Source organism: Actinia tenebrosa, unplaced genomic scaffold (genome assembly GCF_029948245.1).
Source record: "Actinia tenebrosa isolate PJP-AT-01 unplaced genomic scaffold, QUT_ActTen_1.0 PGA_scaffold6__47_contigs__length_16458017, whole genome shotgun sequence".
Classification (NCBI taxonomy): domain Eukaryota; kingdom Metazoa; phylum Cnidaria; class Anthozoa; order Actiniaria; family Actiniidae; genus Actinia; species Actinia tenebrosa.
Genome location: NW_028292583.1, coordinates 8,178,969 through 8,196,468, shown reverse-complemented (window position 1 = coordinate 8,196,468; position 17,500 = coordinate 8,178,969). Strand labels below are relative to the sequence as shown.

The window sequence follows — 17,500 nt, the reverse complement described above, 5'->3', positions numbered from 1 at the left end:
TTATTTGACTTTGGGCATCAAACCCTTGCTTAGCGCCAGTTCGTTTGGCCTAAAGACAACAACAGCAAGTGAACAACGAAAACACAGAGAACCGAAGGAGATTAACAAGAAAAGAGAAAGAAAAGGCTCAGTATAGAAATAACAAAAAAAAAAACAACAACAACAAAAAACAAACAAACAAACAAAAAAACGGTTAAATGGTTTTCATGCCGTTTTATGTGATTAGATCCATTTGTTTAGTGGTTTGAAGTGGTTTGATTAAAGTGGTAGGAAAAGGCTCTGATGCCAATAAGTGTTTCATGTTGAATTAATTCCTTTATTTCTTTCTATTTCTTTTTTCTCTCACTTTTTCTCCCTTTCCATTTGTCTTTATTTCCCTCACCCACTGGATATGAGGATTTCTCTTTTTGTCATCCTTACAGGGTTTGTTGGGTGTGCATGCTATAGCAGGGGACGAAGTGTCCTATTCTCCCATCCTTCAGGGAATTTGTAACTAGAGACCTAGCAGCCAAAATATCAAAAACTAAAGACATTAATTAAAATTGTGGCTAAGACATTTTACTTCAGACTTCAAACTGCAGCGCGAGGTTAGACGTCAGAGCTACACATTTCGTGGAGCTTAGATGGAAGTATAAAATTGCCAAGCAGAGCCATAATCCTAAACATTTAATAGTCCCCTTCACAGTCCCCTGCGCCATCTTGAAAGGTAGCCGTGCCTTTGCATCGAATCGAGACAAACGGTGAGCTTGCAATAATAGAGACTTTTTTAACAAGTTGTACAATTATTCACATGTCTCTATCATTTCAAGCTCACCGTTTGTCTCGCTTCGATGCAAAGTCACGGCTACCTTTCAAGGTGGCGCGGGGAACTGTGAAGGGGACTGTTCATAAATATGTTTCTATGGCATGCATACGTATACTCTAAAGCAAATTATAAAATATTTGTTATAAATCTCGCGTTTTGATTACTTGAGGGAGCGCGTTTTGAAAGCTCACAGCACGCGTGCGCACTTTTAGTTGCGTTATTCCTATCCAAAATAAAAGGTATTGTAGTTTGATTTTTTAAAGAAATAGAAAACTCGCTGTGCTACGCGTCGTACTTCTCTTAACACTTTTCTCGTTTTCTTCCAACCCCAGCGTCCTTTTTAACTGCACACAGCACGCGCGCGCGTTTTCTATTACTTCAGTATGCAGAGACTAGAAAAGATAATCCAATGTTTGAAATGGTTCTCACAAGCAGCCATCTTGTTCTGATATTTCACTACAAAAGTGCTGTATATAATAATCTTTCAAACATAATCCCATTTGAAACTAAGATGTGATTATGATAATTGTGATTTGTATCTTATAAAAGGCCCTGGCTCCCAGCCCTTCCACTCCTGTAGTAAATGGGGGACATAATAGAACCTGTTGAATTATTCGTATAAGAGTAAGGGATTGTCTCCCGGTTCAACAGCCTATCCCAATTTGGAGGCATAACACTAATGTACTAATAAATCACTCATGATTTTAAGCTGCACGGCTGCTAATAGCGCCTTAATATGCAGCCCGTAAAGTCCTCCACTGGTCATAAATGTGAAGCGCATTGAGATATTTGAAATGCGCTATATAAGAAACTCAGTCCCAATGTTATGTACACTTCTCTTGTGTTTGCCAGCCCCCGCGTACTTTATAAGACTGCAGACGGCACGCGCGCGTTTTCTATTTCCCTTCATTTGAGAACTGTAGGCTTTTGACTGTGCTTATCCGTTTTCGTTAAGAATGCAAGTTACTGTGATTATAAGTAGTTTAAAAGCTAAACCTCATGGTAAACTGCAAATGAAGGCAAATTAAAGTTGTAAAAAGATATAACTAGCTAAAAACTAGTGTGAGCTGCGTCGGTGTTTCTAATGAAACAGTAATGATGAAAAGGTAAATTATACACCGTGAAAAGATGAAAAAACTTACTGACGTTTCGGACGCTAGTCCTTCGTCGGAGTAAAAGAGAAAGAAGTGGTAGAAAGGAGTGTATATATGATAGAATAAGACAAAAGAAACCAATGAGAGCAAGGTAGGCAAGGAAACAAAAACAAACAATCAAAAGACAAAAGAAAAGGTTAGTTGAAAATAAAGCGTTCATTAATCCCGTTGGGACTAAGAGTGCCCAATAGGTGAATAAGCCGCATTTCTTTGGTCTTGCGACAATCATTGTTAAAAAATTAAAGTTAATAAGTCAGAAAACCAAAGGGGCAACAAAAGGGAGCTTTAAATGAATTAAAGCAAGAATAAGCAGATTTGTAGTAGAACAAAACACACAAACACTGAATAAACAAACAGTAAGTCAGTCTTAAAACTACAACAGAAAACCGCTAAAACATTTAAGTCGCAACCAAAATCAGCTATGGTTCAATCCTTTGCCTAGTGCCCTTCGTTTCTTGACGGAGGGTATGGGGCGGGAAAGGGTCTGGGTTTGGGAAGAATCAAACACGACATGGGTCGTTAGTTCTCTAACTAAACCATGTGATTTAGTGTTCTGAGCATGCGTAATCGTGATAGACACGGTTATTTATGTATACTGAGCCCGCATTTCTTTAGGTCTCCAAATAATAAGGTGTCAAAGAAAGTCTTCTCTTAGTCTGTGGACTATACTAGAGAAAAACATTTGCGCATGCGTTTTCTATGAATTTAGAAGAGTGTAAGGCCCCGGCCCACACGTATCCGGAAATTTGTTTATCCGTATCCGGAAATTTTCGAAAACGGTCTCCAGAGTGGAAATTTGCGAATACGCTCCGAATACGGATACGTGTGGACGGTTGTATCCGGATTTTCAACCATCGTGAGACTTGTTGAGTCTATGCCGTCTTGCTTCATTGTAAAGGAAAGAAAGTTGTTTTTTTATTGCACGTTAATTTTTATTTTTGTCCAATTTCTCATTTAACTGGCCATTTTGTTTTTGTTATTTTTCAGCAAAATATCACTTTCATTGTCGCTCGCTTCGAACAGCTGTATGACCTGATTTCCATAACTATTGTTCAAAACTAGTAGTTATAATAGGGAATTGAATCAAGTATTTTCTATCAAGTTCACTCTTCCAAGTAGGCGAATGTTCGAACTCAATAAAAAATAAATAGAGGATATTACATGGGCGCGCGGAGTTACGAATTTTATCTTCGAGCAACACGAGAAGATAAAATTCCTATCGCCAAGCGGCCATGTAATATTCTGTTTATTATATAATTATCAATGAAGTATGTTTTGGCTTTTTCAGGCAGTTTTTTCCGTGTATTTTTGAATAGCCATCGCAATGGTGTTATCTTCACACGTGAAAATAACATGTTATTTTCACGTGTGAAGATATCAACTTTTCGAAATAGAGAAAAATAGATATTTCATTGGTAATTATATAAAAGATAAAAAGTACTCCTGTAGTTATGTAGTTAGTAGCATCCACTCTGACAAAAGCGTAACATCAACAGAACGTCCATCAATGTGTGAAGGAACCAAATCTAAACGTCTCTCGCTCATTTCTATCCACAAAACTTACATGAGTTTGACGACACAATCTACTACGACTATAGATATAGTAAAATCGTCCTTCGAAAGACAATGAATATATAATAAGAATTTTTTTAAGAAGTAAACTTGTTTTGGCGAATGCTGCGGAAAGCCGCTATTACTCTTTCCTGTTCGAACGCCGAGTAGGAGTGATGACGTCACGTTCAAACCGATAATATACATTGAAGCGCAATGCATCATGGGATAACCCTGGACCCTTTTCTGGAATTAGCCTAAGCTTTGGAATTTTGTGAAATTCAATTGTCAGGCAAGTTTGAAAGTCAAAATTACATATTTTTACGTTACAGCATGAAGACGTTTCGATCAATTTGCGTACGCACTTAGAGCATGCGGAGACGTCTTTTACTCGTGTTGACGGTCATATTAACACAGGTTACACCATGCTAGTCGCTATCTTTAATAATGATAACATTATTCGATAGTAATAGCTATTTACAGATACAATATTTAATACATGTTAACTCCTCAAAGTCTGTTTCTTTAACAACAAGTGCCTTATAGAAATATTTATCGGTAATATCGTTTACTTGTCCATGGAGCTGGACATCCAATCGCTGTAGCTACTTCACAAATGTAGTCCATTGATCTTGGCCTGAACATCCTAGACTTCATTCTTTTCGACTCGCTATCACCGAAGGAAGGCTTGCGAGTGTTGCGTTTCCCCATATGCTAAGAAAAGGTAACAATTACAAGAAGCCGATGAATTGAGTAAACAAACAAGCAAACGAGACGAAGCGAAACGAAACGAACGAATGAGTTAACAACAAAGGAACAAATAAACAGCAACATGACTATAAGCCTTGTCAAAAAAGCAAACAGTATATGAAGTGAACAGGAATACATTACAAATTATATATTATTAGCGAGAACACATAGCATGACAAAAATACTCATAGAATTCAAATGCATTGAGTTGTAAGACCTTGTGAGAATGACTGCATCACGCCCCTCCCGCCCATACCTGAGCATTCGTGAAACACACTAAATGTGGACTTTAGCATGCTTGCTATAAATTAATATTCAGCGCTCCTTGCAAATATTCCAAATCATAAAGATTACTAGAAAAACAAAATAGTAATCTACAATTACCCGTACGACTTGATTAGCTTGTTGTCCTTGGTGTACCAGTAACATGAACATGAAAACTGCAGCAACTATCCGTGTGTGAACCTTCATGCTTTACGTACCTCTTGTTTCAACCTCACAAATTCAACTCTGTCGCGTCTTAGACCCTTTATATAATTCTCTTACTAAGTTGGAAGTCAATTTGAATAATGAACATGAGTGAGACGTCTTATTTGAAACGTCTTTGTAAAATTAAGTTCCCGGCCGCATGTCAAGATGCACTAATAATAACTTCCCCTTTTTCAACGTAAGTTAGGCACCCACTGAGCATAATGTTTTCACCAGCTGTGGAACATAACGACAGTATATGGCTACTAGCTCTTGTTACTTTTCTTATATATACGCTTCAAAACTCTTTTGTAAATCAAATGATGAGGTCTTTTTCAGATCTTGACCTGGTGACAACCTCGGTACAAGGTGTTAAGAGTTCAATGATATGCATATACCACGGCTGGTGTGAAAACATTTAATAAAGAGTACTTTAATCTCTACATGTCTTCAACTACGTGTGTGTTTGTCTTTGGTCCTGATGCAAGTGTAAAAACATACTTTAATCTCTACGTGTCTTTAACTACGTGTGTGTTTGTTTTTGGTCCTGATACAAGTGTAAAAAGCACACACACAAAAGTGGAACTCCAAGTGTTGCTTTCGCTGAAACAATTTTCAAAAATAGTGTAAAACCAAAAGGTCGATCGACTTCTGTTGTTTTCCTCCTATTTTTACATATTTCATCTGAAACTCGTTTAGAATCATGATAAACAACTAGTCTTGTTCTTTATAAAATATACAGATACAACTAAGAGCTAATTACAAGAACGTTTTTTACAGAAAAAGAACAAATAGGCATTTTAATTAGAATTATTTCGTAAGAAAAACGGGAGTAATTGTTTCACTGTTTTGAAGGTATATTGTATTGACTGATAATTTTGATATTCCTTTGCCTTGCACACTCGATTGAAGAATCGTTGTCGGGTTCAGAAACATAGAATATAAAAGCTGAGACCGAAATGGTACATGGGAAATGACATAATTATATTATAATTTATTCATTTGCGCCATCCATGCAGTCGGTTTAGAATGCCAAACGTGTATTAAAAACAGTGGATGATGCCACGGGTCACCGGTCACAGCATGCATCTAATTAACGTACTTCCCATGTGCCATTTCGGTCTCAGCTTCTATGTTCTATGTTTCTGAACCCGACAACGATTCTTCAATTGAGTGTATACAAAAACAGCTAATTTCATCAATCTATTTATTATTTTGCTATTGTTTCTTTTTATTGTAACATCGTTCTTATCTAAAATTTTGCCTCCTCGGCTTGGTTCCTACACGTCGGAGGTTCTGGTAGCAGCCGTTTCTATCCCGATGCTGATTGGTTCAAATAGCCGCGTAAGCGCCGACATAAATAAATAATAAATAAATTACATTTATAAAGCGCAGATTAGCACAAGATGTTCATCTGCGCTGAATACAGAAACAATACACAATAACTAGAAACATAAAAGCTAAGTTAATCAATGGGAATTGCAAAAACAACTGAATAAAGGCTTTTCTATAAAAATATGTCTTTAAGTGTTCTTTAAAAGAAGGTAATGATGTAATATGCCTAATACTAGATGGTAAAGTGTTCCATTCTACTGGCGCAGCGTATGAAAAAGTCCTACCACCAAGAGTAGGTCGAAGTTTAGTCGGTGGAGGTGCTAATAAAAGCTCATTATTGGACCTAAGACGATAACCAGACTGCTTTTTGATAGAAATTAAATCAGATAAGTAACTAGGAGCGAGACCATGAATAGCCTTAAAAGCGAAAATAAGTATCTTAAGACGTATTCTAAATCTCACTGGTAGCCAGTGGCGATCAGCCAAGACAGGAGTAATATGCGAAAAGCGTGGAGTTAAAGACACTAAACGAGCGGCAGCATTCTGTATGCGTTGCAGTTTAGCTACTTGATAAACAGGTAGCCCATAGTATGAGCTATTACAGTAAGCTATGCGGCAAGTTATGAAAGCATTGACTAGAGTGGCGCAAGAATCAGGAGATAGGAATTTCCTGATTTTCCTAATGTTATATAGATAATAAAAAGAAGATTTGCATGTGCTTGCTATCTGCTTGTCTAAAGATAAGTTATTGTCAAAGATAGTTCCAAGATTCCTGACAGAAGATGAGGGCTTGATTGAAGAATTGCCAACAGTGAGCTGCTCAATTGATTGCTTGGACAGTTGCTGTCGCGTGCCAATGATCATGACATCTTAAGTAGTTTATGCTAAAAGCTGCATAGCTTCGTGATTGGAGGAATCTATTCGAGGGTCAGAACATACTTCACACATAGAGACGGCTCTGCTGAAAATAATTTCAACATGGCGGATAACAATTCATGTAGTTTTTTCTTCGATGGAGAATTTTAATTGGGCAAAGAATTCCAAATATCTCCTTTTTCTACTTGTTATGTATTCATTCACATGTATTCTGCTGAATACTACACCCAAAAGTTCTGTTGAATACTATACTCGTGATGAATACCGCCCAATTCCTGTTGAATACTATACTGGTGTTGAATATCTGAAGGTTCTGTTGAATACTATACTCGTGTTGAATACCCGAAGGTTCTGGTCTATACTATACTCGTGTTAAATACCCGAAGGTTCTGGTCTATACTATACTCGTGTTGAATACCCGAAGGTTCTGGTCTATACTATACTCGTGTTGAATACCCGAAGGTTCTGGTCTATACTATACTCGTGTTGAATACCCAAAGGTTCTGGTCTATACTATACTCGTGTTAAATACCCGAAGGTTCTGGTCTATACTATACTCGTGTTGAATACCCGAAGGTTCTGGTCTATACTATACTCGTGTTGAATACCCCTAAAGAATAATCCTAAAGAGTTGATTAAAGATCTGCTTGGACGTACTCCAAGTAATATTACTGAAGGTTAATGATACTGAAAAATACTCAATTCTTTCTCCTGGTGAAATTGTCGATGCTTTCAATACTTATTTTTCCAACATTGGTCCAAATTTGGCCAACTCTACTTGTCTGTCCAATATGTCATGCTTTAAGCCGGTATCTAACGCGGGCAAAATAGCCTTTCAAGTTCAAAGGCCACAAGCATTGACAAAATCTCTTGAAAAATATCAAAGGTCGAAGCTCCTGCTATTTCTCCATCTCTTATACACATAACTTCAATAATGCCATTACTTAGAGCTGTTTTTCAAACGAGTGGAAAGTGGCAAGGTTCTTGCCTCTTTTTTAAAAAGGGTTAAGAAATGCACCAGATAATTGGAGGCGCTGAATACTATTTTTCCAGTTATAGGAAAAATAATGGTAAATACAAATACCTCAAGGCTAAAACTTTGCTCACTGTGCATTAACCCGACTGCTTCGGCTCTCTTGGATTAGCGCAAACAGCTGGTATTTTAATATGGATAGAAAAAAGTTTAATCTGGTTGTGTTCTTGAACATAAAAAAGGTTTTTGAAAGAGTTAATCACAGTGTTCTACTGCGCAAGCTAGAACTATATAGTATCACGGCGGATGCCCTATCCCTGATACACACATACTTAACTAACTACAAACAAAAATGTCAGCTGAATTATGCAATATGTACATGTCTCAGAAAGCCAGATCACTTGCGGTATTCGGCAATTCTTGGCCCATTCAAGGTGTATAAACAAAGCTTTACCTTAACTTTACCTTTATCTTACCTTACTGTGTTTCTTAATATAGATAACTGAACCTTTACAGGCAGAACATTTAAAACATGTTTATAAAGTTATAACAAGGTCAATCAGCTCAAACATTCTTTCTCAGTCTTTATTCATATTTTCTGAACATTTGTATTACGGAATTATTTATCGTTAAGATCGTTCACTTGTCCATGGAGCTGGGCATCCAATCGCTGTGGCTGCTTCACAAATGTAGTCCATTGTTTCTGGCCTGTGTATTCTTGAATTCATTCTTTTCATCTTGGTAATGCTCAGTGAAGGCCTTGAAGTTGTGCCAGTCATCAACTAAAAAAAACAAGCAATTTATCAGAGGAGAATCCAGGGTTATCGCAAGTGCCTTTTCGAGCTTAATATTGTTTTCTTTGGTTTCAACTGATACTTCTGCTATTACCAATACTAAGGTGTAGACTCTTCCACAGTCTCTCGCTCGTCCGTTCCGTCTCCACGCTTAGAGACTGTAACGGTACAATGACCTAAAGGACTTATGGGTCCCGAAAACTTGGACCCAGCGTGCTTTGGGAACCAAAATACTCGTCCACAGTCTCTCGTTTTCGCCGCCATCTTGAAAATATTGAAACGAGAGAGACTGTGGACGAGTATTTTGGTTCCCAAAGCACGCTGGGTCCAAGTTTTCGGGACCCATAAGTCCTTTCGGTCATTGTACCGTTACAGTCTCTAAGCGTGGAGACGGAACGGACGAGCGAGAGACTGTGGAAGAGTCTATACTAAGGTGTTGCTTTGAAATTTGATGAAGACATGTTCGGTTAATTTGGCAAATAAAAGTGGTCAGTTGTAGGATGTGTCCTGAACCTGAAAGTGCTCTAAAGTACTGCAGTATCTCGACGAGTATCTCTAAACTTCTTGAAGAATTTAAAAAATAGATATCGTTCACTCTACTTAAATACAATCAATTTCTTTTAAATTTCGAAAATATTCATTAGTAACATGAACATGAAAACAGCACGCAACTATCCGTGTGTGAACCTTCATGCTTTACGTACCCCTTGTGTCAACCTCACAAATTCAACTCTGTCGCGTCTTAAACCCTTTATATAACTCTCTTACTAAGTTGGAAGTCAATTTGTATGATGAACATGACGTTTTCCTTGAAACGTTTCTTTTTTAGAAAGTTATCGTGAACATGATATATCGTGAACATATAATATGGTCTTTATTTAGCCTGCTGAGTATGAAATAATGAGCAGCGATCCCGCTTACAGAGATAACGAATCATAAAGATTACTAGAACAATAAAATAATACACTACCTTCATGGCGACACTTATTTGTTGTCCTTCGTGCACCAGCAACATGAACATGAAAACAGCAGCAATTATCCGTGTGTGAACCTTCATGGTTTACGTACCTCTTGTGTCAACCTCACAAATTCAACTCTGTCTCTCCTTTATATAACTCTCTTACTAAGTTGGGAGTCAATTTGTATAATGAACATAAGTTAGACGTCTCATTTGAAACGTCTTCCTAAAATCAAGTTCCCGGCCGTATGTCAAGATGCGCTATTAAAAACGTCCTCTTTTTCAACGTAAGTTAGGCACCCACTGAGCATAATGTTTTCACCAGCTGTGGAATATAAACTCCTACCTCACTAGCTCTAAAAGGCCTCTTACTCCTTTTTTATATGTACAATTCAATGATAGTCATGTAGGCGGTGGAACTTCCAAAATGTATCCAAAACCGGAACCACGGCTGGAGCGAAAACATTCAATAAAGAGTACTTTGCTCTTTACGTGTCTTTAACTACGCGTGTGTTTGTCTTTGCTCCTGATGCAAGTGTAAAAAAAAATTAACAAAAATAAAGAATCAATTGATAAATATAATCAAAATAAATAAATAAATAAATAATAATAATAAAATAATAATAATAATAATAATGATGATAACAATAATCTTTATTGACTATAAGAAAAAAATATTTACAAGATTTCAAATATTGATACTAAATATAATAATTACAAAAAACGTCGCAATTAGTATTAAAATTTTATTATTTAAAGGTAAGGCAAAGTAAAAAACTAAATATAGGAATCTCCTACTTTTCCTCCTCCTTTTCCTTCCTTTTTTCCATAGAGGATTTTGGGATTTGCGCCCCCCACCCCTTCCCCACCCCTCCCCCCTCAAATGGAATTAAGCACCAGAAAGAAACTCTTATAATGAAATAACTATAACTTTTTCAAATTTACCTTCCTTTTCCTTATAATTACTTTATTTTCAGCAAAGTCGTTTGCGAATATATAAAACCAGTAAATAACGCCGTTTATAAAATAACTGTTTTAAGTTATAAGTCTTGCGTTCTGATTGGTTGGTAGCGCTTGCTTTATGAGAGCACACAGCACGCACGCACATTTTAACTTGCGTCATTCCTATCTAAAATAATCTTTTGTAATTTGAATTCTGTGCTGAGTTATAAAGCATTTGGGGATTGACAGAACACTCAACCAATCAGAACTCGACATTTATAACAGTTATTTTGTAAAGCAAGTTATAATAAGCGGGTTTGCAGAACACCGTAAACAGGGGTAATTAAACAAACAGAAAGGCACCAGTCTTAAAACTACAACAGCAAGGAACGATGAAGGTGCAACCGAAATAAGGTGGTTACATTTCTTGCCTAGAGCCCATCGTCTTGAGGAGGGTATAGAGCAGTAAGGGGTTGGGGTTTGAGAAGAATCAAACGCTAAACGAGTCGTTAACTTTTCTCACTGGACTATGTGATTTAGTAATCTGAGCATGCGTAATCGTGTTAGACACGCCGCTATTTCGGCTTATTGAGACTTTTCTTTCAGTGGGTCTGTATTACGTCTGCACAGTTTTCCGATTGGCTTAATGAAAACCCACCTTGTTACTCAGACAAAAGAAGAAAAAGGTGATTTCAGTTGCTACATTGATTGCTTTGCAGGGCTGTGGGAAGTAGAATTGACTTTATTTACACGACCCAACAAAGTGTCAGCAGAATATGTTTATATTATACGGTAATGCGACAAAGACTGTGGATGTTATCTGAGCATGCACAAGTCTATATTGCGCAACAGTCACACCGTGCTAATTGTTAGCTTTAATATTAATAACTCTATTTGATAATAATAACTCTTCACAAGCAAAACATATACATTTTAATCAAAATGCAACAAGGTCATTCAGTTCAAACATTCTTTCTCAGTCTTTATTCATATTCTCTTAACATTTTTCTTATGGATATATTAATCGTTAAAATGTTGTCCATGGAGCTGGGCATCCAATCGCTGCAGCTACTTCACAAATGTAGTCCATTGTTTCGGGTCTAGGTAGTTTGGACTTACTTCTTTTCGTGTTGCTAGTTTTCGTTGGATTGAGACTTGCGTTCGCCTTCTAAAAATAATTAAATAAATAAGAATCTGGCAGAATGAACAAGCAAAAAAACCTAACAAGTATTGTCCATTCTTTATGTGTTAAACGATAAAGTTGTAGGACTTGGGAGATCTTCATCACACCCCGCCGCCCGCCCATACCTGAGCATTGGTGAAACGCACCAAATATGGTCTTTAGCTTGCGTGCTTACAGAGAATTACAAGTCATAAAGATTTTATTATTATTATTATTATATTATATTATTATTATTATTATTGTTATTATTATTATTATTATTATTATCATTATTATTATTATTATTATTATTATTATTATATTATATTATTATTATTATTATTATTATTATTGCTATTTTTTTTAAAAATTTTATTCATATTTCACAACTTTATAACATACAAATAACTATACAATAATAATAATAATAATAATAATAATAATAATAAACTAAAGCTAAATAAATAAATAAATAAAATAAATAATAATCAAACTAAATAGTAATTAACTAAATAAATTATACTAAACTGAAATAATAGCTTAAATTTCAAAAGAAAAACAAGAAATTTGTTGTGAAATCCGGAATATTCTACGCTGTGACTATTCCTTAATAAATTGCTGGATAAAGCAAATCATAAAGATTACTTGAACAAAAAAAGGAAACCCTAATATTACCCGTATGACTTGAGTAATTTGTTGTCCTTGGTGTACCAGTAGCATGAACATAAAAACAGCAGCAATTATCCGTGTGTGAACCTTCATGGTTTACGTACCTGTTGTGTCAACCTCACAAATTCAACTCTGTCGCGTCTTAAACCCTTTATATAACTCTCTTACGAAGTTGGAAGTCAATTTGTATGATGAACATGACGTCTTATTTGAAACGTCTTTCACAGTGTGAAATTAAGCTACCGGTTGCTTGTCAAGATGCGCTAACTTCACCTTTTTGCGGCGTAAATTAGGCACCCACTGAGTATAATGTTTTCTCCAGATGCGGAGAAAACAACTCCAACCTCACTAGCTCTAAAAGAACTCTTGCTACGTTTCTTCTATATACACTTTAAGACTTCAAAACTCTTTTGTAAAACAAATAATGAGGTCTTATTCAGATCTTGACCTGGTGGCACACACGGTACACGGTGTAAAGAGTATAGCTATGTAGCTGGTGGAATATCCAAAACCGTTCCATGGCTGGAGCCGAAAACATTCAATAAACAGTACTTTGCTCTTTACACGTCTTTAACTATGTGTGTGTTTGTCTTTGGTTCTAATGCAAGTGTAAAAAAATAAAGAAATAAAGAAAAGATCGCAATTATTGTTTGCAATTAGCACTAAACCAGCTGTTTATATATATTTTATTATCATTTAAAAGATAAGGCAAGGTAAAAAAAAAAAAAAAATTCATGTAATAATGGTTTTAAAAAAAAGTTATTACATGGCGTTCGGTCTAATATAAGCGATGGGTCTAAAATTCCATACTTTTTGGTATTTGTTGAACATTTTTTTTGAAGTTCAACCAAAATGTTTGTGGTGATCCCGCGCACTTTTAAAATGTATATTTGTAGATGCGCATTGATGAAAACGCGGGCGATTGGTCCAATAAACCAGCTGATTTCATTTTTCTATATATCTTTTGGTTTTCATTTCTTCTCACTTTTTTCTGTACCACATCTTAATTCTCAGTATAAAGTACGATTCATAGATATTCAAGATGAATTTATGCGTAAACGAACTGGTTGTGTTTTTTCAGAGTGGACTTTGTTATTATTGAAACCTAAAGAAAGGCAGACATAACGATGTAACACCTGATGTTGCATGAACAGGAAACTGAAAAGCTCCCGTAACTGCATGGATCAAAGCCGTGTCTTGTCGATCCTTGGTATAAGTGAGCAAGCAGGATAAAACGAGCAAAATGACAATGAATGAAAAGCCAATTCAGTGTTATAGTGTGAAATGGAATGTGCATTAATGCAAGGACTGACCATGCTATACAATGCATGTTTAATTTGTTATGTTTCAATAATATAATATGACCAATTTTGTTATACATATATCGGCCATGTAGTGTGGGCTATAGCATCCTGGTTCTTTTGGCTCCACTGTTCTTTAACCACTTCTTTTAATCCTCTTTGATGACAGGTATATCAAGACCATTCCAGACGTCTGGTGTTTTGACTTCCATAAACGACGCAAAAAATATCATAATGTTCTTGATGAGATTTGACTTTTAAAGGTCTTTAGTAGACTATAATGTACATGCAACAGGTCGGCGAAAATATTGACCCATGTTAATGACTGAATATGGCTCGTTATCACTCATTATATGATGCAACGGTAAGTGAATATACATATATAAAATATTTGAAATATAACGCACAGAGACGTCCTCGCATAAGATCATTCAAACATATTTTGTAAAATCAAGATATATATGCTAGTGTTGTATACTTATTTTATTTAAAGAGTGTGCTCGTTGTTTGTACATGAAATGGATTAATGCCTCATATATAACAGTCATTATATAAATACTCTGAACACACCCCTGCATTTAAAAGACGTAGCGCGTTCGCCTTTTCGTCTACACTATACATGCCTTGCACCACACGCCTGTGGCATCCCGGAGTGCCCAGTATGGGGCCATTTTAAAAAGGCATGCGATCTACGCGGGTTCAAAAGAACAGGCTTTCTAGAATGCTTATAAACAAGTCGTGCGAAAAATTGTTTGCAGCTAACGCTTCGGACTGCAAGACTCTCTCTCAGCACTCATTTTCATGAAGTTAAAGTCTGTTGATTAATGTATGAGAACAATCGATCGTGGTGCATGGTTTTGTGTAAACCTTGACTTGACACGAAAAGAAAGACTCTTATAATTCAAATAACAAAATTGTCGAAGCTTATAAATTCAGATTAATGGGGGGGGGATATTTTTTTCCTGTTTTAAAGGAAACAAAGTAATATATATTTAGGCGTTGCCTAAAAGCGGAGCTCCCGATACGAAAGTCACAGGGATAACAATTTGAATGAAACTGAAAGGTAAAAAAGATCGGGAAAAAATCTTCAATTATTTTTTATTCGAGATGAAGATAATAATCAAAAAATAATAATATACGATTGTTTGCTAAAAAAACACACACCTCTTGGAGAACACTTCTTAATCCATCTTTGATTACATGAAAGTTATTTTCTATTGTTTTTGGTCTATAACTTGTCCTAAAGCGATTTTTTTCTGTGCATTTGAAAGCCGCATTTGTGAGTAGTTTTGCTTACATCAAGCGGGATTCCTGTGTTGCGTACACGGACGGACGGACGGACGGACGGAAGTGACGTCAGCCAAGCCATGAAAAATCAACTCGATGGCTAACCATTTTTCCTTAAGTATGGTGCTCCGCGCAGGAGCCGCGCTAATACAATATCACATGACGTCACGCCATGACGTTTATGGGTGTTTTGATGGCAATTGACTATTCTTCCGCCCAGGTGCCAAACAATGCGTGTTAAAGAACGGAATGGAATGAGATCTTTTTTGGAGTCACTAGTTACATCTGATGAGAAACCAGGCCTTAATCCCAAGAGCCTTTGCGCACTTAGATTTCATAAATTAAAAAAAATTAATGCTATCTGAAAAAAATGGCAGAGATGTGACACTGCATATTGGCAAATAAAATAAAGTAACAAAGTATTGGAGCTGTACCAAAACCCCCACCTACCCACCTACCCACCTACCCACCTACCCACCTACCCACCTACCCACCTACCCACCTACCCACCTACCCACCTACCCACCTACCCACCTACCCACCTACCCACCTACCCACCTACCCACCTACCCACCTACCCACCTACAATTACCGTATACAGACATACAATTACCTTATACAGACATACAATTACCTTATACAGAGATGTGCAAGGTAATCACTATAACATTACACAAAGAATGACAAAATGAACAACATTTTACCGTTTACAAAGTTTTTAATTATTGATCTTAATCAACATGATTCTATTACTTAATTTAAGATGTTCCCCTTGTCACTGTTCAAGAAGTGCATCACATGTTTTTCAATTTACTTTTGGGCAATCAAGATTTCTTGCTACATCACACACGTAGTTTACTGCTCGAACTGCCAAATGAAGCGTCCGCTTTCCTGACCCCTGCAAAAAATAAAGAAAAAAAATTAACTGAAATTAAACGAAAGAAACATGTTTTTAAAACTTTTAGTGAATTCGTGCAGAATTATATTCCTGAACCGCCTAAGCCCTTGCGGTCTATCCATTGTCTTGAGTATGGTTACTTCCTTCTATGGTAGAATTTGAAAAAATAGATATTGAAATGATGGATCTAACTCTAGGTAGGCAGTCTAAACTCCCATCGGAAAAAATGTTATATTAAAAGGAAAATTATTATTGTCAAACTGACAAAAGCAAGATCTTCTTTAGGACTGACAAAAAAAAGTCGAAAAAGTCTTTTGAAAATTGAAATGTAAGCTTAAAAGTCATGTTTTTCTCAGTCGTCAACCAGCAAGTATAAAAGTAATGGGAACATTCACTGGTGTGATTACCAACCATTAACCTAGACTAAATCTAGCTGTCTTACCGGTTCTTTTGTGTATGGCTTTTTCCATACCCCGGATATAGCCGTTACATCTTGAGTCCAAACACCTAAAAACACAGCCAAGACAAGAGCAGTAAAGACGAAGCTTTGAGCGTTCATATTTCCTTGTTATGTAAAAGACTAGAGTGAGCAGTAGTATTAAGATCTATCGATGGATTCGGCTATCATCATTCGGTTTTTATCGCACTATTTATATAGGCTGATATTTGATTATTGCGATAAAGAATGTAAAAAGGTTTTGACGGAGGCTTTTTAATTCGTTTTAGAAATGAGGGCATTTAATGAAAGAATTATACCCTCTTGCAGTTCAAATTTCAAGTGTACCCTCGCAGATATAATGAAGATATGCTCACGTGGTAATACAATTAAGGCCTAAGTTTTGGGTAATGAATAAACCAACCGAGTAAAGGTTAACAAAATACATAATCAGGAAAGAAATGAAAACTCGTTGAATTGACTTGAATGTTTATTATACCTTGTGAAATATCAACTCAAGCATTGTAGCATTTTTATGTTTGACACCTTGGTCAAGAAGGATAGGCGATTCTTAATAGACGGCGATGCCTAATTTCAAAAGGACAGGGCAGATAGCTTCAGGCGGCTTCAGGCTAATCAGAGGATATAAAGAGTACGTAAATGTCGCTGAAGAGACTGGTTTTTCTGCGCATGCTCCTAGCACTTTTTACCCCAACTGTAACAGTAAGTAGTCAAAGTATTGACAATAAATGTCACAATTCTTAAGGCCGATAATACGTACATGCCTAAATCGGACTACGGTATATCTATATTTCAATTACAGTTAATTATTAAGAAAATACTAAGCTGACAGAATAATAGATTAAAGAATTGAGAGGTTTTAACCTCCTTTAGTTCAATGTTGGTATTTCTCCGAGAGTTTTTCTGTTAACTACAGGTGGCAAGAGAATATGAACTAAGAGAAGGAATCCACGTGCCCCATCATGTGCACACTTTGATGCTATTTGTAGAATCTATTCTAAAAGTATCGTCCAATGATATCATTTATTTGATCGTTTGATTTTTCGGCACGCGCATAGTACGCGCGCGCTCTACGCTGTTTGCTAACGTTTTCTTGTTCTTTTCTAATGTTCGAATGTTC

The 17,500-nt window shown here is 36.4% G+C and overlaps 3 long non-coding RNA genes across 3 annotated transcripts; all 3 read right to left on the bottom strand.

Moving 5' to 3' along the window:
• Positions 1 to 3,928: 3,928 nt before the first annotated feature.
• On the bottom strand, positions 3,929 to 4,796 carry LOC116292875 (uncharacterized). The gene is made up of 2 exons (XR_004196736.2): positions 4,645 to 4,796; positions 3,929 to 4,224 (listed from the first exon to the last, which is right to left on the bottom strand). It is a non-coding gene; the product is annotated as an uncharacterized LOC116292875 (long non-coding RNA).
• Positions 4,797 to 8,476: 3,680 nt separating this feature from the next.
• LOC116292910 (uncharacterized) lies at positions 8,477 to 9,852 on the bottom strand. The gene is made up of 2 exons (XR_004196741.2): positions 9,677 to 9,852; positions 8,477 to 8,694 (listed from the first exon to the last, which is right to left on the bottom strand). It is a non-coding gene; the product is annotated as an uncharacterized LOC116292910 (long non-coding RNA).
• A 5,871-nt stretch (positions 9,853 to 15,723) lies between these two features.
• Positions 15,724 to 16,534, bottom strand: LOC116292893 (uncharacterized). The gene is made up of 2 exons (XR_004196737.2): positions 16,366 to 16,534; positions 15,724 to 15,923 (listed from the first exon to the last, which is right to left on the bottom strand). It is a non-coding gene; the product is annotated as an uncharacterized LOC116292893 (long non-coding RNA).
• Positions 16,535 to 17,500: the final 966 nt, after the last annotated feature.